This window comes from Mus musculus, chromosome 3 (assembly GCF_000001635.26).
Source record: "Mus musculus strain C57BL/6J chromosome 3, GRCm38.p6 C57BL/6J".
Taxonomy (NCBI): domain Eukaryota; kingdom Metazoa; phylum Chordata; class Mammalia; order Rodentia; family Muridae; genus Mus; species Mus musculus.
In genome coordinates this window covers 94,813,886-94,834,692 of record NC_000069.6, presented here as the reverse complement: position 1 = coordinate 94,834,692, position 20,807 = coordinate 94,813,886, and the positions used below count along the sequence as shown (strand labels likewise).

The window sequence follows — 20,807 nt, the reverse complement described above, 5'->3', positions numbered from 1 at the left end:
CCTCAGCATATAGTGCTTTTGAGGCCAGACTGGGGAAATGAAAGAAAACAAAACTTTACTATCGGGGCGAGCCACAAATATTGTACTTTCTGGCTATGGAAAAGAATATTTTTTTGTGTTCTCAATAATTATTTGGAGCCGACAATGCTGGGTTAATATGTAAATGTCACTTCCCCTGCAGCCCTTAGAAATGAGACAAGCTATCACAAGCTTCCCCAGTCTACTAGTGGAGTAAGAAGGATTGTGGGTTTTTACATGAAAAAGAGTTGGCTGCTGGAGGTAGTACTGGTGGAACTTCCAGGAAGGCAGAGACAAAGAGAAAGATGGAGGCAAAAAGGAGACTTAAGGAGCTGAAGCAGGCACTGAGACTCACATGGAGAGACATCAGGATAAGTTAGTAGCTAGCTGACAGACCACCCCAGGAAAAGGCCAACAGCTTTAAACTATATAGCAGTCTCTGTGTACTAGTCAAACCTCAAGCGGGATCCTCCAAAGCTCTGCAGTACTTTATAGTCCGTGTTATCCCTGTGCTAGAGGGAAGGTCCACATTAATGTGATCAGTGCTGGGACGTTTAGCATCCTCACTTAACGTACGGGTCTCTAGAATGAAGAAGGCTGATAGCTGTGGTCTCTTTAGAGCCTTCTTGATAATGATGGGAAATGAAAGCAAGAGAACAAGTTCTTAGAAATCTACATCAAGTCACAGGTGCCTCTTGAAGCATATTGAAAAGGGGTCTGCGTGACCATCCAATTTGACTTATTGAAAAAATCAGACCCTAGTAGTAATACCCCCGGGAGAGGGGACTACTTTAACGTTAGAAATGTTGGGTTACAGACCCAGAACAAGGGATTGGGGTGCATATTTTACATACCAAAGCAGACCTAGCTTCCAGGTGGGCGATCTTGGCTGGTGGACCCTTTGGATCACTCATATTGTTAGATGATTCTGAACATTCTCTCCCCTGAGTTGCCTTGTTCAAATGATCCATACTCAATCACAGATCACCTGCCAACTGTGAAAGGGGGCACTCCTGGGCCAACAAACTGACTCTTATCTTTCAATAAGTCCTTCAGAGCATTCCTTTTTTTTTTCTTTTCAAGATGTATTTACCATGTACACAGCATTCTGCCTGCATGTACACCTGTATGCCAGAAGAGGGCACCAGATCTCACTATAGATGGTTGCTGGGAATTGAACTCAGGACCTCTGGAAGAGCAGCCAATGCTCTTAACCTCTGAGCCATCTCTGCAGCCCTTCAGAGCATTCTTTACTGGGGTGTGCAGCCACTGTTCAGGGCACAAGTCTTCTAGTTTGGGGCAACTGTGTAACTGGATTTTGAGCGTGACCACATGATGCACAGGCATCTTGAAGCTTCCATAGCATCAGGAGCATCTACCACATAGGACAGTAAAACTGGATTCCACTTCCCAACCTGGATGAGCCCTTTGGCCCAGGCAGTGGTACAGTGTAAATAGCCTAGACAGGAACACCATCTTTGTCAGATGATTGAAAAGCATATTTTTCTCACCAACAGAAATTCTACGTGTTCCTCCTTGCAATCATACTCAATGGCCTTTTCATAATGTTCTACCACCCAGAATTCTGGTAGCATGGTCCCTTCCCTAAGGTTGGTTTTCATCAGAGGGCCTGGGTGTTTTAAAGGCACTCCCCGTATCTGGGCACCTGTGCGCCTGAGCCTTCCTCTTCCTAGTGGGCCAGGTCTGCTATGGTAATATATGCACCTCAGCCCTCAGCTGGGTCCTGGCTCTCAAAGGCAACAGGAGACACTAACTCCTTTCCATGGTTTCTAGGAAAGGAAGTTAAAGGTTAACGACAGCTCCCATGGAGCTTCCCACCACTGGACAGCCCACTTATGCAGACACTTATTTGCTTTCTTGCCTTGTAGTTTCTGCTCCAGGTTGAAAATTGAAGCCACTTGTTGCTTGGAAATGTCAAACGCTCCCAAGTCTTCAAAGGCAGAAGTGGCCTCGGTGCTGATACACAGTCACTTGAGTCTGAGACTCAGCGAGAGGTGGACCGGTTGCTGTGGGCAGTGTGGTTGGGACTGGGGAGGGTGGGATCGCACAGTCCAGGCAGAAGATGGCTTTGAGGGACAATGGCAGCTCTTTTCAATCAATCAAACAAACAAACAAACAACAAACTAACCGCACCTGAACCTCCCGAATACCCTCAGGGCGGTAGAAGCTGCAAAGTAAACAGATTTTGTTTTGGAAAATGTAGTAGGAAAAAAAAAATTCACCATCGGAACCTCTCCCAGTGGAAAAGCTCGACAGCTTACTGCACTGGGGCGAGCAGAAAGGAGGACTGAAAGGAGGACGGGAGGGGTGCCGACCTCCACGGGAGAGCATCAGGAAGTAAAAGGCGAGGGGAGATTGTCTGAGCAGTGTCACAGATAAGGAGCTTAGAAGCTGCTACGCTGTGGCTGGCTTTCCTTTGCAAATATTATCTGCTACCACCCTACATTCAAGAGGCTCAGGAGGAGAGGAAAACCAAGAGAAACTTGCAGACTGGGTTTGAAAAGAAAGGGAAATTCCTCATTAGATTTTAGCAAGAAGCAATTAAAGGGTTCTAGCCTCAAAATGTATTTGGCAAAAATTCACAAGAACAACTTCATCAGCCATCAAGATTTCCGTGTGAATTACTGCCTGATTTCATAGGTGATAATGACTGGGTAGCTTCATCTTAATATTAGTTAAGAGATACCACAAGCAAACCTATGCTGTTGCTATGGAGTTGCCCAGGTGTGATTATCTAGTAATTCAATTAATGTTATAAAGCTTCATGGAAATATAAATTGGATTATTTTATAGACACTTGATATCTGACTTGCTCATATTTATAATGGACTGCTGAGCAAAAAATTTTTTTTGGTTTTTTGAGACAGGGTTTCTCTGTGTAGCCCTGGCTGTCCTGGAACTCACTTTGTAGACCATGCTGGCCTTGAACTCAGAAATCCGCCTGCCTCTGCCTCCCAAGTGCTGGGATTAAAGGCGTGCACCACCACGCCCGGCTTGCTGAGCAAAATTTAATGATAACTTTCCTCTTTTTCTAGGTTACATTTTTTTTGTTGTTGTTTTGGGTTTGTTTGTTTGTTTGTTTGTTTGTTTTTGGTTTTTTGAGACAGAGTTTCTCTGTGTAGCCCTGGCTGTCCTAGAACTCACTCTGTAGACCAGGCTGGCCTTGAACTCAGAAATCTGCCTGCCTCTGCCTCCCAAGTGCTGGGATTAAAGGCGTGCACCACCACTGACTGGCTACATTCTTTTTAAATTTAGCAATATTTGCACTTTATTATAGTCATGAATTATTTCCAGAAATCAACCAAGGAAAGTAAATAATTTACCAACTCATTCTTTTGAAGGATTTGAAGATTAATCATTGTAGATGAGATGAAATCCTTCAGACTCAAGGTTCAGAGGTTTGTAGTGTACATAGAGGTCAACCCTTTTTTGAACATTTCTGTTTCTTTTCTATCTCTACCTGTCAGTTTCTCTTTGTCTCTTTTTGTGTTTCTCTCTCTCTCTTTCTTTGTGTGTGTGTGTCTGTTTCTCTGTGTCTATCTGCTTGTTTCTCTCTTTCTTTGTATGTGTCTATGTGTCTCTCTGTTTCTCTTTCTCTCTACCCCTGTCTCTTTGTCCTCTCTCTGTCTGTCTCACTGTCTCTCTGTCTGTCCTCTCTGTCTCTCTGTCCTCTCTGTCTCTCTGTCTCTCTGTCTCTCTGTCTCTGTCTCTGTCTCTGTCTCTCTCTCTCTCTCTCTCTCTCTCTCTCTCTCTCTCCTCTCTCTGAGTTAGGACCACACTATGCAGTCCTGGATCTCCAAAGTAGCTATGAAGACAAAGCTGGTCTAGAAATTGGAGTGATCCTTCTGCCTTAGCCTCTGAAGTGCTGGGATTGCAGGCATTGTACCATAATGCTCCACCAAGCTCTCCTTAGTGAGGATGTACAGTACAAGTAGGAAGGAAAGCCATTGCCCATGACAAATAGAAGTATCCATTTTGAATGCTTTTTATGTTCCCTAAAACACTAAGGTAATACAATCTGAAAACATCTTCCAGCTAATATTTTTAAATATTAAAAAAAAGAAGAAGATAGCGGGGCATGGTGGCGCATGCCTTTAATCCCAGCACTCCGGAGGCAGAGGCAGGCAGATTTCTGAGTTCAAGGCCAGCCTGGTCTACAAAGTGAGTTCCAGGACAGCCAGGGCTCTACAGAGAAACCCTGTCTCAAAAAAAAAAAAAGAGGAGGAGGAGGAGGAGGAAGAGGAGGAGGAGGAGGAGGAAGAGGAGGAGGAGGAGGAGGAGGAGGAGGAGGAGGAGGAGGAGGAGGAGGAGGAGGAGAAGAAGAAGAAGAAGAAGAAGAAGAAGAAGAAGAAGAAGAAGAAGAAGAAGAAGAAGAAGAAGAAGAAGAAGAAAGAATCACTCATGGTGATCCTCCTGCCTAAGTGTCCCAAGTGTTGCAAGTAAACTAGAACACATGGCTTGAAATGATTTTATAAAAGGAAAATTATTTCACTTTCTTCTGTCTGGGAAGTAATTCTCATTGCTGAGTTTGTATAACAGGGTTGTGATTCGGACATGAATACAGAGTTCTTTCCTACTCAGCCTCTAGCAGGCTCGAGTCTCCTCTTCCAGTGTACACAGACCTGATTTCTATCCAAATAAATAAATAAACAAATAAAAATAAGTAAGTAAGTAAATAAATAAATAAATAAATAAAGTGAGTTTCTTTTTAAAACTTTTCCTACTGGTCTGGAGAGATGGCTCTACAGTAAGAACACTGACTGCTTTTTCAGAGGTCCTGAGTTCAAATCCCAGCAACCATATGGTTGCTCACAAGCATCTGTAATGGAATCCCTTTTCCCTCTCCTAGTGTGTCTGAGAACAGTGATGATATACTCACCTACATAAAGTAAATAAATTCTTAAAGCAACAACAACAAAACCCTTTTCTACGCTGTGAACCCCTCAAACATCTTTAATGAAAGGGATAGACAATCTTTCCCAGAAAAATGTACATTTGCACAGATACAAGATTTCGTAGAACTTCCAGACTTGACACTGTTTGTGGGTCTGCTGACCCTGAGGGAAGACCCTCCCCTAGATCCTTCAGATAAGATACCTTTCTTGATAGTCATGGCATATGTAGTCAATGATCTAAAGTTCTGGGGGCTTGAGAGATGGCTCAGTGGTGAAGAGCATTGACTACTTTTTCAGAGGTCCTGAGTTCAATTCCCAGCAACCACATGGTGGCTCACAACCATCTGTCATAGAGAATCCAGTGCCCTCTTCTGGCATGTCTAAGAGAGCAACGGTGTATTCATATTAAAAAAAAAAAAAACAGTTCTGCTAACAAGCGGTTTCTCAGTGTTTGTACTGTCACTAAAGTAGGATGCTGTTTAGTATCTGGAACGTTGAGGAACCTGTAGGGCCCAAAGGATGACCAGGCAGCCCAGCTACTGCACCAAGTTGAATTGATTATCTTTGACATTCAAGAAGACCACTCAGATTCCGCACCCTGTAAATATGGTAGCTCTTCTGGAAAGCCTGGCCCCACTACAGTGACCCATGCCTTGATTCTAAGTCACCAAGTATTCCTGCAGACCACTCTGCATTTTCAAGAACCTGGTCTTATTAGTTTCTATTGTTGACCTGATGGAGCCAAGAGTCACCTGAGAAGAAGGAGTCTCAACTGAGGGACGTGTCCAGATCAGATTGAACTATGGCCATGTCTGTGGGAAACTGTCATGATTATTGATTGATAGGGGAGGGTTCAGCCGACTGTAGGCAATGCCACCACTGGGCAGATGGTCTTAGGCTGTATAAGAAAGAAGAACACAGAAGAATAAAGGAGCAAGCCGTTAAGCAGCACTCCTCCTGGGTCTCTGCTTCAGTTCTTGCTCCCAGGTTCCTGCCTTGAGTTCCTGCCCTGACTTCTCTAAATGACTTGACTGTTATCTGGAGTTGTCATCTAAAATAAACCTTTTCTTCCCATTTTGCTTTTGACCCTGATGTTTATCCCAGTAACACAAAGTAAACCTGAATACCTGTCTTGCAAATGAAGTAAAACTTCAAGAGTGAATTTGAGTCAGAGCATTTAAAAGTTAATCCAAAAACCATCAGCCTGGTGGTGCACACCTGTAATCCCAATGTTCAGGAAGCGGAGGCAGTAGAATCATAGGTTTAAGGTTAGCCCAGAGTTCTAGGTCAATCTGGACTATTGCAAGATCCTGTCTCACTAAACAAACAAATTTGATTTGCCTCCCATCAGCAAGAAGATACACCCCTGTCTTAGTTACTTTTCTGTTGCTGTGAAGAGAGACCATGACCAAGGCAACTCTCTTTTTGTTTGTTTGTTTGTTTGTTTTTTGTTTTGTTTTTCGAGACAGGGTTTCTCTGTGTAGCCCTGGCTGTCCTGGAACTCACTCTGTAGACCAGGCTGGCCTCGAACTCAGAAATCTGCCTGCCTCTGCCTCCTGAGTGCTGGAATTAAAGGCGTGTGCCACCATGCCCAGCTAAGGCAACTCTTATAAAAGAAAGCATTTAATTGGGAGCTTACATACAGTTTTATAGGGTGAGTCAATGGTCATCATGGTGGGAAGCAGACAGACACAGTGTTGGAGCAGTAGCTGAAAGCTGGACCTTAGGTATCAGGCACAGGGAGAGAGGCTGGGCCTGGTGAGACCTCAAAGGCCATCCCTACCTCCTCCAACAAGGCCACACCTCCTGATCCTTCTCAAACAGTTCTACTAAACTAGAAACCAAACATTTAAACTTACGGATTTTGGGGGCTATTCTTATTCAAACCACCATAGCCTGCAGTTTGGAAGTAGCCTTGATCCCTGAGTCAACCCATGGAGTACAGCTGCACCGATAAGTTACTCAGCATACACTGGGCTTTCCTGGAACAACAACAAACGCTTTGCTGTCCCAGGCCAGGGAGATTTGAAGATTAACTTGTTAATGCACCGTAGCCTAATACCTTATACCAACTAAGGCACTGACACTAAGGTTGGATTTTAGGTCTGTGAATGAAGCTCAGTCCAGTTCTTAGCTTGAATGTGTGAGGACCTGGATTTGATTGATGCCAAGCACTACATGTGGGCACTTGCCATCAAACCTCACAATCAGAGTTCAATACTGGGAACTCAACATGGTGGAAAGAGAGAAGGCACACACGCGTGCACACACACACATACATACACAAATATACACATATACACAAACATACACGCATACATACACACATGCATACACAAATGCACATATATACACATACATACACAAACATACACACACATGCATACACACACACCACACATTCAGTAAACCATACATACTTTAAAAGTTTAAATAGATGTATAATCTATAAGGTGCCTAGTCTAGCTTACAGTAGGTTTCATAGTGGTAGCTTTTATTAGTAGTACCTAAGGTAGTCTAAATCATATTAAGTACTTGATAGAATATGACACATTTGGTCTTACTTATGGTTGGCAGGTTTCCCACCTAATTCTTTCCAGATCTCACTTCAGGGTGAATTGTTTTAAGTAGTTCAGATTTTAAATCCCAAAGTCCTTTCTGCATGGGACGTGTGTGGATATATGCATGGGAGCTTCCGTATACGTGGTATGCACATTAGTGTCCCAGTCTGATGTCTGTTGTCTTCCTCTGTCAGTTTCCATCTTGTATATGGAAGCAGATTCTCTCAGGTGAACCCAGAGCTCACTGAGTCTGCCTGGCCAGCTTGTCCTGAGGATCCTGTCTCCACGTGCAATTGTGGGAAGCACAAGGTATCAACCTTGGCCTCTGTAGCAAGCACGCACCACACACTGGCACGCACACACTGATGCAATGTTTCTCTTTTTCTCTTATTTTCTCCTGCTTATGACCACACCCCCTATGCCCAGGCCAGAGAACACAGGTCTCCCTCCTTCCTGCTCTCCCTCCATGCTCTGTCAGCAGTGAGCAATGGGTTTTATGGCCTGGCAATCCTACAAAGAAACCATAACTTCTCTGCTCTGCAGCATGATTTCCTGAGTTAGGTCCTCAGAGTTTAATTCCTCACAACTGGAGTGAGTTATAGAGTTTGATGATGATGATGATGATGATGATGATGATGACAACGATGACGGTGACGATAGTGATGTAGGGGGAAAATGTAGGCAGTCTTTCAAACCACTAACCTCCCTTACAAAGTTCTTGTGTTGCTGTGAACCCTTATCCTGAGTGTCACTAATGTCCTGCACTCTCTCTGTTACATCTTGTCGTTTCTCTAGGCTGATGATGTCATGAGACAACTAAGGATAGTCATTCATTCAGAAAGGAAATGACAAAATAGAAGAAGGTTTTCAAATTACATTTCTAATTGTTCTCAAATTCTCTCCTTCACATCTTTCCCTTTACACAATGACTACTCCTTGACCCCCATATTTCAAGGTCCAAGATCTACTGTTCAGGTTGACTTCCAACTAACTGAGTAGCAGCCTTGGCCTATGGTAAAACTCAGTGCTGGGCAGGTGAGAGCAAAATCAGATGTCAGTTCCCCAGTTTGCCTTTTCTCTCTCCTGAGGCACTGTTTTTCTTTGTTTTGTTTTGTTTTTGAGCCCAGGCTGACCTTGGTCTTGAGATCCTCCTGTTTTGGCCTCCTAAAGTGTGGGCGTTGTAGTTGAGTAGCCCCACACCCTGCTAAGGCACAAATCTGTACAGCACTATGAACATTATACCCACATTGCCCACAGAGACCTGTGGAGTCCACCTGGTATGCTTCAAATGCCAGTTAACAAGGTAAGACTTTATAGTCTCCAAACGCTCTCACAGATGCCCAACTGTATTTTAGGGAGTGGGTATTTGGGAGCAAAACTCAGGCTTAGCATTCGATTCCTACCCACATCTGTCTGTGTATCCAGAGACTTCTGAAATCGATTTAGATTTCAAAATAACTAAGGGTATTGTGATGTTATCATTATCGTTTAACATTATTGGCAAGTCACTGACCCACTATTGACAAATGGGATAGGTAGCTGTCTACCAACCCACACGTGTGCATGGGCCTGTTGACTCAAATGGTCAGCCCATTGAGTGTGTATGAGTCAGGCAGGGGCAGGGGTAGTGGTGGCTGTGGTTGTAAAGGTAGAGACTTCAGTCCCAATCCACAGGCCAGCATAGCACAACTCTAAGTTCCCCTAGCTGACTAGGGACAGAGTCAAATTCAAGCACCTCAAACTTCCATGTTCCCCACACAGGAGGGTGAGATTTCAGAGCCTGTCAGCAACAGTGGAATAGGGGCCAGAGACACATCGTGATGCTGTGTGCAGAAAACAGATGCTTATTTCTGAGACCTCTCTACTCAGGACTGCAGGACTGCCTGCCTCACTCATAGAAAAGAACTAAAGAACTTCAGGATATGCCAGTACAGAACACAGCTTTAATTTTTTTGTTTTGTTTTGTTTTGTTTTGTTTTGTTTTGTTTTGTTTTTCAAGGCAGGGTTTCTCTGTAAGCCCTGGCTGCTCTAGAACTCATCCTATAGACCAGGCTGGCCTTGAACTCAGAAATCTGCCTCTCAAGTGCTGGGATTAAAGGCATGCTCCACCACTGCCCGGCCGAGCTTTTTAAATTCTTATTCCGAGTGTGTGCACATGCCATTGTGCACATGTGGAGGTCAGAGGTCAGAGGTCCAACTCAAGTTACTAGGTTTGCATGGAAAGTACATTGGTATTTACATGTACATTTATACATGGCCTCTCAATAGCTTGCTAAGAAACTATTTTTTTCTTTTATATAATGAGGTCTATAGATAGTATGGTCCCGAGGTGAGTTCAGTAGGATTGCAATCTAATAAGTCAAAACTATGGGACAAGGGCTGGAGAACCAGCTCAGCAGTTAAGAGGAGGTACTGATCTTTTAGAATACCAGGGGCCAATTCACAGAACCTACACAGGGAGCCTGGCAATTACCTAGGACTCTAATTCCAGGGGATCCAATGAGTCTCGCCTCTAAGGTACAGGTACTCCTGTGCACCTGCCCACACAGTTACACATAATTTAAAATAATTTTTAAATAAAAAAATTTAAAAGCCCATAGGTCACAAAAGTTGTACAAGGAGGTTAAGACTTTAATGTTACTGTTAGAGGAGTTTCTTAGATTCCTGGAAAAGTGTAGGTTTACAACCTGTAACTGGGAGAGGAGAAAGCCCACATTTGGTCACAGATGTTTGGCCCTTAAGCATAATTTGTTACTGTTTTAATGTTCTTTTTAATATTATTAAAATTATTTTCTATTCATGTGTATTTGTTTGTGTGAGATTCTACATGAGTGTATGCCTCGTACAGGCAGGTGTCTGCAGAGGCCAGAAGATGGCGACAATTCCCTGCAGCTGGAGTTACAGAAGCTTGCAAGCTGTCTGACAAGGGTGCTGGAACCTGCGCTCTAGTCCTCTGTAAAAGCAGTCAGTGCTCTGAGTGGCTGAGCCATCATGCCAGTCCCCATCTTATTTAATTCTATTTGATATATCTCTCTATAAAAGAAGCACTGTTGGGGGCTGGAGAGATGGCTCAGCATTTAAGAGCACTGACTGCTCTTCCAGAGGTCCTGAGTTCAATTCCCAGCAACCACATGGTGGCTCACAACCATCTGTAATGGGATCCAGTGCCCTCTTCTGGTGCGTCTGAAGACAGCTATAGTGTACTCATACATTAATTAAATATTTAAAAGAAGAGGAGGAGGAGGAGGAGAAGCAGAAGCAGCACCAACAGCACCAGCAGCAGCTTTGTCTCTATGTAGGCAACTTTCACTGCAAATTTTGTGTTGTGCTGGAGTTCTTGATCCTCAGTTGGCCAGAAACTTAAATTAGGCCAGGAAGAGGAGATGCCTTTGCTTTTTCTTTTTCTTTTTGCTTTTGCTTTTGTTTTTTGTTTTTCGAGACAGGGTTTCTCTGTATAGCCCTGGCTGTCCTGGAACTCACTTTGTAGACCATGCTGGCCTCAAACTCAGAAATTCACCTGCCTCTGCCTCCCGAGTGCTGGGATTAAAGGCGTGAGCCACCACACCCGGCATGAGATGCCTTTTCTTTTCCGCATTCCTGTAATTTTTCCTGTCTTTCTATGCTGCCTCAAAGGGGAATGGAATGGAGAAATATTAACATTTAAAAATACAAGTAGATGGGTGGGTAGGGGAGTGGGTGGGAGGGTATGGGGGGCTTTTGGGATAGCATTGGAAATGTAAATGAGGAAAATACCTAATAAAAAGTATAAAAAAATAAATAAAAATACAAGTAGAAGGGCTAGAGAGATAGCTTAGTGCTTAAAAGCCCTAATTGCTCTTCTAGGGGACTGAGGTTCAATTCCCAGCACCCATATGATAGATAACAACTGTCTATAATAGTTCCAAGGGAATTTAACCCCCTCTTCTAACCTTTGTTGTCACAGGCATGTGCATGTGCGTGTGCGTGTGCGTGTGTGTGTGTGTGTGCACGCGCGCGCAGGAAAAACACACATAAGATACGTAAAAAATAGGGATAGAGATATATGGTAGTTACTAGAGTACTTACTTAGCATGCAGAAACCTCCGAGTTCAATCCCAGCATCCATGCACAGACATGGTGGCACACAGCTGTATTCGCAGCACTCAGAAGGCAGAAGCATTGAGAATCAGGAGTTCAAAGTCGTCCTTGGATATTTAGCAAACTTGAGACTAGCCTGAGCTACTTGAGACCTTGTCTCAAAAAGATAAAATGGGCCGGGCGTGGTGGCTCACGCCTTTAATCCCAGCGCTCGGGAGGCTGAGGCAGGCGGATTTCTGAGTTCGAGGCCAGCCTGGTCTACAGAGTGAGTTCCAGGACAGCCAGGGCTACACAGAGAAACCCTGTCTCGAAAAACCAAAAAAATAAAAAAATAAAAATAAAATAAAATAAAATAAAATGAAACTAAGTAATAATACTAATAAAACAACTGAGATATAGTCACAGGGTATTTGATCCCATGACATCGCAGCTCAGGCTTCTCAGAGACTGCATGGGTAGAGCATGGGTAGAGGGGTGGGTGCAGGCTTTGCATCCATTTGTAATGTGTCCATTGCCCAATGATGTGAAAGAAGAAGAGCTAGAGGAAAGTGGGGAGCGTGGCAGAAATGCCTTCCTATTTCAATTTATAGCCTTCCTAACTGAAATAATTGCTTTACAGAAAGAAATTATTCACAAAATACTCAGAGCAAATGTTGAGATGGGAGGACGATAGGCAAGATAATTAAGTCTGTACTGTTCTTAAAATGAAACACTGTCTAAGCAGAGAAATAAATTAGATGTCTTTTCAAACCTTTCAAATCTAAGCATCCTAAAAAAATTAACTGCACTGTGTAGCGCCGTGGTTTTCAGACTTTTTTTTTTTTTTTTTTTTTTTTTTAAAGCAGCAATTTAGTCAGACATACATTCTAGGGCTGGGGATACAGTTTAGGATGGGACACTTGTCTGGAATGTGTAAGGACCTTGGTTCAAGGTCAGCACTGCAAAAAAAATTATTATTGTTATTATTGTATTCTCCATCTTGATTCCATACACAGCACTCACTCCATATTTTCATGATTTCTCGATTCAGATTTCATGAAAAAGCACTGATTCTAAATATGTAATCTTTCTTTTATCCCCGCCTCCCTCTTTCCCTAACACTCCTTATCAAGCTGATTTTGAAACCCATTTTGACAAACGCAGGTCCAATGGAGTTTCTTAATCATTAAATATCCCTGCAGGTGTACCCACCCACAATATGGAGACAATTTAGCAATGCCTGAAAGGGCAGCGTTAGATGTGACATTTGTCTTAAGGATTCAAGAATCCATTCTTTGGAGACCTGGCTTTCCCTATCAGTGAAAGCTAAGGACTTGAAAGCAGAGCTTTTCAAGTCAAGCCTGCAAGTCTTAAATACAACCATTTGTCTAGCGGAATCTACCCTCCATCAATATTCTATAACATATCTTAAGTGTTCAGCATCAACGTGAACATTTGATAATTAACCCAACAATCCCAACTCTTGGCTCTTCGCAGAATAGAGAGAGCACCTTTTTTTCAAAGACCGGCTCTCGTGGGTCCCCCTCCCCCGCCTTGCTCCCCCCAAACCCCAGACCCGCTCCAGCCTCGGGTAACTTTTCCCTCCAGTTTGGTGGAAGGTTACATTGGAAGAAAATAGTCCCTACCGTCTAGAAAGTTTTCAGGGAAAAAGAGGGCGTCTGACGTGCCTGCGGTGGGGGCGCTGCCCAAGGCCGGTGGGGCGGGACGGTAGCGCTGGAGTCCGCCTGGCGCTGCTCGGTGGACCCCGCACCCGGGCGCGGGGCAGCGAGGGCGGCGGGAATCTGCAGCCTGGGCTTTGCCAGGACGCTGGGCTTTGCCAGGACAGTCTTTTCTTATTATCATTTCCACTTCATGCTCTCCGAGCCTTAGACTGTGTGGACGGAACCACAATAGGAGTGCAGAAAATGAGGTGACTTGGAGGAAAACAATATGTAGACTATAGATTTTTCTCTTTCTCGCACAAACTAATTTGCATGCAAATTGCATCGTGACAGGCCCTCAGACCAGGCTAGCCTGCCCTGTGGTCTGCCCGCCTATGACTCCAGAATAAGATTTTGGTGTGATGGCAATTTTCCCAAATGGAGTTGCACTCCCCAGAACATCACCCGGGAAGTAATAACCGTGGGTGATGGATTTGGGTTTCTCATACATGCCCTTGTTTCCAAGTGTAAGATTCTACAACTAGTTCAGCTGGGTGTAGCCCACCCAGATCAATTTAAAATTTCTTACTGATAAGTAATTTACATTCAGATTTAGAATATTTTACTTTCCTGTAAAAAAAAAAAAAAAAGGTGTTCTTGCTGTCTTAGTGTAGCAGAAATTAGCCTCATGTTGCTGGTTGACAGTGTCAGGAGACATTGTGTGCTTAATTCAGGATGCTGTTAGGTACTCCAGATAAAACAATCTGACATACTTGGTCACTGCTTTAGCAACAGTATTAGAATTCCATATACTTATTCTCTGTGCCACCGTATCTGCTTGACCTTTGTAAATTAGAAAGTTCTAGTGAAATGGAACTCTTCTTATCGCAGTGTATATTTTAAAAGTGTAGAAAATAGTACAAGTTAATTTAATGTTATTTGCTGCTATTATTTATATTGATGTCTTCCCAAATGTTTTTTTTTTAAAAGATTTATTTATTACATGTAAGTACACTGTAGCTGTCTTCAGACACACCAGAAGAGGGCGTCAGATCTCGTTACAGATGGTTGTGAGCCACCATGTGGTTGCTGGGATTTGAACTCTGGACCTTCGGAAGAGCAGTCGGGTGCTCTTACCCACTGAGCCATCTCACCAGCCCCCAAATGTTTTGTGTATGTAAAATAATAAGTACTGGTTTGGATGGGTGAAGGTTCCATACTGGCGACTCTACACATAGAGGGAATTTGAGGATGGGGACCCACTAGCACAGTAGCCATTTCACAGATGAGGCCCTAGCGTGGTGACAACTGCCTTGCATTCCTCTTTCAGATGTGGGCCCTCTTGACCTTGTAATGTGGCTCGCTTAAACATTTTAGGGGGACGGAGTGTGTCTAATCTGCAAGTAGGACCTCCCCTCTTGTCAGTATAGAACCTGTGAAGTTTGTCTAAATACGGAAAGGTTAAGCGCACTTGGTGAAGATCAAGGGAAAAAGAATTTCTACAAGTTATTCAGGCTATTGATGTCAAAAGCGATTAGAGCCTCAGCTTCCATTCCATCTTGTAATGGAAAGTATTTGCCGGAGGCTTGCATGTCACGTGACTCGCTGGAGGAATTAAGTCTGGATCTCTTTCTGCGTTTCAGCCTTGAGTTGTATAGAGTTTCTAGGGTGTGTGGGAAAGACCGACTTGGAGAGCTGTTTATTTTCATCTGTCAGCTAAACCAAGGAAACTTGTTGAAGAGATTTACTGAGCTGTTCACTTAGATTAAGACTTTAGTGAATTAATTAAAAAAGGTTCTGAGAGGTAGAATGTGCCGGACCCCTACTGGCTCGAGAGATTGTACTTTCTTACTGATAGGACATGACAGCTGAGCACAGCGCGTGTGAGCGGCAGGGGAGTAATTCAAGAGAAGCGCTGACATGTTCAAAGGCATGCAGGTGTTCAGATCAAACTGGCCTTGACATCCAAGTTCATGGGTGCTGGACTGACGTCCTTCTGCTCAGGCGCCCTAAGCTCAGGCCGAAAACATGCTGTGGCGCCATTTACCAACAACAAACTCACAGCTTTTTTTTTTTTTTTTTTTAATTGAGCATTGAACTTGAGGCCTCGAGGCCTTGTGTGTTCTGGGCAAGTGCTCTATCTCCAAGCTACAGTTATGTTCCTACCCCTTGTTTTATTTCTTTCGAGACTGGGTCTAACTACAAAGCCCAAGCTCCAAATTCTCCTGCCTCGGCCTCCTGAGTGCTGGGATTCCAGAGCTGTGCACAGCAACAAGCTCTTATGTTACTCACTGAGTCATCTCCCAGCTGAGCCGCACAGACTTCGGTGTGTTAGTGCTGGTAAGGAGTTGGGTTTAGAGTGTCCCTGGGACAGTCCTCAGTTACTGAGCTGCTCAATTTCCAGCGCAGTTAATTGAGTTGAAAGTGAACTAAACCCATAGCCCTGTAAGTCTAGACAATGAACAGAATTGTAGAAGTAATCTTCTCACGAAGTGGGGGGCAGTATGCAGGTCTGGCTAGGTTTGAAGTCATATTCCTTTTCGTGAAAACGCCAACCATGAGGCTGAAAGCCATCGCCATCTGTATTGGCATTTTGAGACAGGGTCTCACAAGATATAGATAACCCTGGCCATGAAGGACCTTGTTATGTGCCCCAGGCTGCCCTTGAATGCAGAGATGTAAATAGATTACAAAATGTGTGCTTTAGTCACCAACTTCTGTGGTCAAAGTTCTTCATTTAAGAAGTAGGAGGGCCTGGTGAGATAGCACTGAAGTCAAAATACTAATGCCAAGCTCGCTGATTTGAGCTCAATTTCAGGAACTCATTACACACACTACATTAATAAATGAATAATGCACTTAAAATATATACAAAATAAAAGGGGAAACCTTGACCTCTTGTTAGAATTAAGATTTGTTTTGGCTTGGGTTATATTCTAGCATGATCTTCAGTTAACTTTTCCTTTTTTTCTGGTGTGTGCATGTTTTTGAGTGGATATACATGCAATGTATATGTGTGCATGTGTGTATAAAGCCAAAGAACAATCTCTGTGCTTTCTCAGGTGCTGTCTTAGTCACTGTTCTGTTGTTGTGAAGAGACAGCACGAGAGGATAATAGACTGAACCTCTGAACCTGTAAGCTAGCCTCAATTAAATGTTGTCTTTATACAAGTTGCCTTGGCCATGGTGTCTGCTCACAGCAGTAAAACCCTAAGACAGTGTGAAACTGAGAGAGTGAAGCCTGTGTTATATTGGAGACACCAAGATGTTGGAGATGACAGAGAGGTGAAACATTTGCCTAAGATAGCTGTATGCACTGAGTGGAACCAGCCCAAGAAAGAGAAGTATGTGACAGGCAGCACAACTGGATGTGTGTGTGTGTGTGTGTGTGTGTGTGTGTGTGTGTGCAGTGAAGACCTTGAAGTCCAGACATCAGACACTCAGCACCAAGGAGATTTAATCAGCCAGATGGAGAAGTGAGATGCTTCTGGATTGGACAGAGAGAAGTAGCTGGCATCTGCACAACTGTTTTATGGACTCCGAGAGGTGAGATGGGAACAGGAAGAAGCAGCAGCCCAGGAGGATCTAGGCAGCAAGGTTCAGTTGGCCAGGAGAACTGGAGCAGCAAGAATGTTTAACCAGGCACATTATGGGAAAGGTGAGAAGGCACACTCAGGTGCATTTTGGAAAGGAGAGACATCCTGCTGCCATTTTAGAGGCTCGGTGCTGTTTTAAAGTGGGGACAATGGGGCAGTACCAACAGGCAGAGCCATCTAAGCCTTTGACACCGGACATGGTGTTTGCCTTGCTGGGTTGGGGCTTGCTTTGGTCTAGGGTTTTCCCACTAGGCCACCATTCATCCCTCTGAGCATGATAATAATGTAAATTCTGTACTATTGTGTGTTGGAAGTGTATAATTTGCTTTTTCTGTTTTACAGGGAGTTACAATTAAGAGATTGCCCTGAGTCTCAATAGAGACTTTGGATTTTTAAACACTATTGAAACTGTAAGAGACTAGGGAAAATTTGAAACTAGACTAACTGTATTATGCAATATGATATGGCCACAAGACCATGGAGCTCAGGAAGCAGAATGTGATGGTTTAAATGATGGGTGTCTACCATAGTCTCAGGCATTTGAATATGTGGTCCCCAGTTCTCCCTCTGTTTGGGGGACATTTAGGAGGTGTGGTTTTGCTGGGAGAAGTCACTGGGGGTGGAGAATTTAGAGATTTAGAATTAGAATTTAGGGCTGGAGAGATGGCTCAGCGGTTAAGAGCACTGACTGCTCTTCTAAAAGTCCTGAGTTCAATTCTTGGCAACCACATGGTGGCTCACAGCCATCTGTAATAGGATCTGGTACTCTCTTCTGATGTGTCTGAAGACAGCTACAATGTACTCATATAAATAAAATAAATAAATCTTAAAAAAAAAGAATTAGAATTTAGAGACTTGTTTCCTCCCCCCCCCTTTATGTATAGGTGTTTTTTGTTTGTATGTTTTGTTGTTTTGTTGTTGTTGTTGTTTGCTTTTTGTTTTTTGAGACAGGGTTTCTTTGTATAGCCTTGGTTGTCCTGAAACTCAATCTGTAGACCAGGCTGGTTTGAACTCATAGTGATCTGCCTGAGTCTGTAAGTGCTGAGATTAACGGCATGTGCCACCACCGACTGGTGTGTATAGGTGTTTTGACTGCATGTATATCTGCATACCATGCTGCTCTAGTACTTGCACAGCATGAACAGAGCCTTGGGTTTGTGTATAGACACATATATGATTTGATTTGTAGATATCATATATATGTATTTCCTGGGACTGGCGTGATGGCTCAGCACCAGATCTGAGATTGTCAGTATTCACATAAATGCTGGGTAGTGTGCTGACCTACTTGTAATACTGGAACCCTGAAGGTGGAGACAGGGGTTCTCCAAAGAAAGATGACTAATTAGCCTAGCTGGATAAGTGCTCTCTAAGTCCAAGGGTGCTACCATCTTTCAACATAAAAGGTAGGAGTCAACTAAGGAACACCCCTGATATCAACCTCTTCTGGATTCTACTGGTACCAAGCAGCCATGAGGTGCACATACACACATGCAGGCACTTATACATACACATAAAATAAAAATAAATTGGGGCTGGAGAGAGGCTCCACACTTACTAGTTCAGGTCCCAGCACCCACATCTGGCTGCTTACAAATGCCTGTTACTCTCTCTTCTGGTCTCTGCAGGCACACACATACACATAAGTAAACAATAGGGTAAATCTTAAAAAAAAAAAGCAATCTTAATCTTTAAAGTACCTCATGCTTCTGGCCAATATTTGTTACTTAGTATGTAGTTATAAGTGAATGGGAGAATGGTTTTCAAGTTTGGTGCCGCTAGTAGGATAGAGTCTTTATTTCCTGCTGCTTTCCTGTCTAAGGATCAAAAGCCTGAAGAATGTGGTACAAAAAAGAGAAAAGCAGAAGAAACCTAAGCTAGACCTCAACAAGACTGCCAAATGATGACCCTTTAATGTAAGTGTGAGATGGAGTAAGATATCTCTGTGTCTAGAGAAGGGAGGCTGCTGGTTGCCTGCTCAACCTGCCTTTGATGCTTTCTTTTATTTTTATTTTATGCACTGAGCATTTTGCCTTTGTCTATGTTGTACACCATGTACATGCACTGCCAGAGAAGACCAGAAGAGGGTGTCAGATCTTCTGGAACTGGAGTTAGGGATGTTTATAAGCAACTATCATGCCAGTTCTGGGAATTGAACACTGGTCCTCTGCAAGATCAGCCAGTGCTTTTAAATCCTGAGCCATCTCTCCAGACTCTCTCTCTTTCTTTCTCTCTTTCTTTCTTTCTTTCTCTCTTTCTTTCTTTCTCTCTTCCTTCCTTCCTTCCTTCCTTCCTTCCTTTTTAAGATTTATTTATTGATTATATGTAAGTACATTGTAGCTGTCTTCAGACACTCCAGAAGAGGGAATCAGATCTCGTTACGGATGGTTGTGAGCCACCATGTGGTTGCTGGGATTTGAACTCTGGACCTTCGGAAGAGCAGTCGGGTGCTCTTACCCACTGAGCCATCTCACCAGCCCCCTCTTTCTTCCTTTCTTCCTTTCTTTCTTCCTTTCTTTCTTCCTTTCTTCCTTTCTTTCTTCCTTTCTCACTGGTCCTGTGCAAGATCAGCCAGTGCTTTTAAATCCTGAGCCATCTCTCCAGACCCTCTTCCTTCCTTCCTTCCTTCCTTCCTTCCTTCCTTCCTTTCTTTCTTTCTTTCTTTCTTTCTTTCTTTCTTTCTTTCTTTCTTTCTAGATTTATTTATTTATTATATGTAAGTATATTGTAGCTGTAGAATGCCCTCCTATCAGTCATTGTATACATCATATTACTTCTTTTTATTTTTGTGACAGTGCACTAAAGTTAGACAGATTGTTCCTTACAAACTAGATGTCACTAGTAACTATGTTACTTCACCATCATATCCCTCAGTTTATCTGTAAAATGAAGACAACATGAGCCCCTGCTCACACAGCCGTGAAAATTACACATCTGCATATATAGTTTGCTAGAACTGTGCTTGTCATACAGAGTGCTCAGTGTTGGTCAACTGTTTAGCAACAACACGGTTGTGGTCAGAGGCCTGGATATAGCTCAGTAGCTTCCGCAACTCGTTTAAAGTCACATAGTAGGGCCCAGTGAGATAGCTCAGTGGGTAAAGTACTTGCCACCAAGTCCAATAGCCTGAGTTAATCCCAGGACAAGAGAAGAGACTGGCTTATGCTCTGCCCTCTGCATGCTAAGTGGTAGGGCTGGATTCAAGCCCTGTTTGATGTTTGAAAGTGAGCGTTTCCAGGCTGAGTCTCAGAAGAACCAAATGCAAGGTAAAAAGAGCTGATGTAGGATAAATGAACAAACGGACAAAACATCCCACATCTCTCATTCCTGAGCATCTAGTTTCTGTTCCTCTTGCCCTCTTGTGTCCATAGAGCTCACTGTAGGCTCTAGGTTTTTAGAGTCAAGCCAGAGGGAATAGGTAACCCAGGGTTTATCTCTGTTCCTCTGTGTGAGCGTGGGGTATACCAGAAGAGAAGGGCAGTCAACAAGTTCAGGAGGGCCATGCCTACCGCATACTTCTTTTCTCCATCTCCTTCTTTCTTTCCTTTATGCTGGTGACCCAGCCCTGGGTGTCACACATGCTAGACATACACTATAGCACTGCTTCTCCTCAGTGCCCAGCTTCTCAGTCTCAAGTTCACTGACTAGGGGCCAGGAGTGTCATGTCAACCTGCCATAAAAAACGAGGCCCAGGAAAGCCTATGCAGTTGATAAGGTTTTCTTAAGGACGATATAGGGTTCTCAAAAGGATAAATTAGCCTCTTCCCTCCAGAACTCACCACTTAATGAATTTACTTGAGCAATTAAGGTGCAGCAGGAAGTGTGACTGAAAGCAGATTCTAGAGCCAGACTGTGTGAATGCTGCTGTTTTCTGTGTGACCTGGGGCAGGCCATTTCACGCATTTGCCTTTGCCTAGGGGCTAGAGGTGTAGTTCTAGGACTGTTTTGGACTGGGCTAATAACCCAGGCTTTTCCTGAAGTCCTGATTTATGGAGGACT

General features: G+C 43.6%; 1 protein-coding gene, 1 long non-coding RNA gene and 1 pseudogene across 2 annotated transcripts in view; all 3 read right to left on the bottom strand.

Annotated features, from left to right (window-relative positions):
• Pogz (pogo transposable element with ZNF domain) overlaps positions 1-11,704 on the bottom strand; it is a 60,589-nt gene extending 48,885 nt beyond the window's left edge. Inside the window, exon 1 of the mRNA XM_011240090.3 lies at positions 11,561-11,704. The gene's annotated coding sequence lies outside the window, so the exon portion shown is untranslated. The remainder of the gene's footprint in view (positions 1-11,560) is intronic.
• Positions 1,232-1,727, bottom strand: Gm15263 (predicted gene 15263; annotated as a pseudogene).
• Positions 11,705-12,384: 680 nt separating the features above from the next.
• Positions 12,385-13,586, bottom strand: Gm40094. The gene is made up of 2 exons (XR_867462.2): positions 13,198-13,586; positions 12,385-12,510 (listed from the first exon to the last, which is right to left on the bottom strand). It is a non-coding gene; the product is annotated as a predicted gene, 40094 (long non-coding RNA).
• Between the last annotated feature and the right edge of the window lie 7,221 nt (positions 13,587-20,807).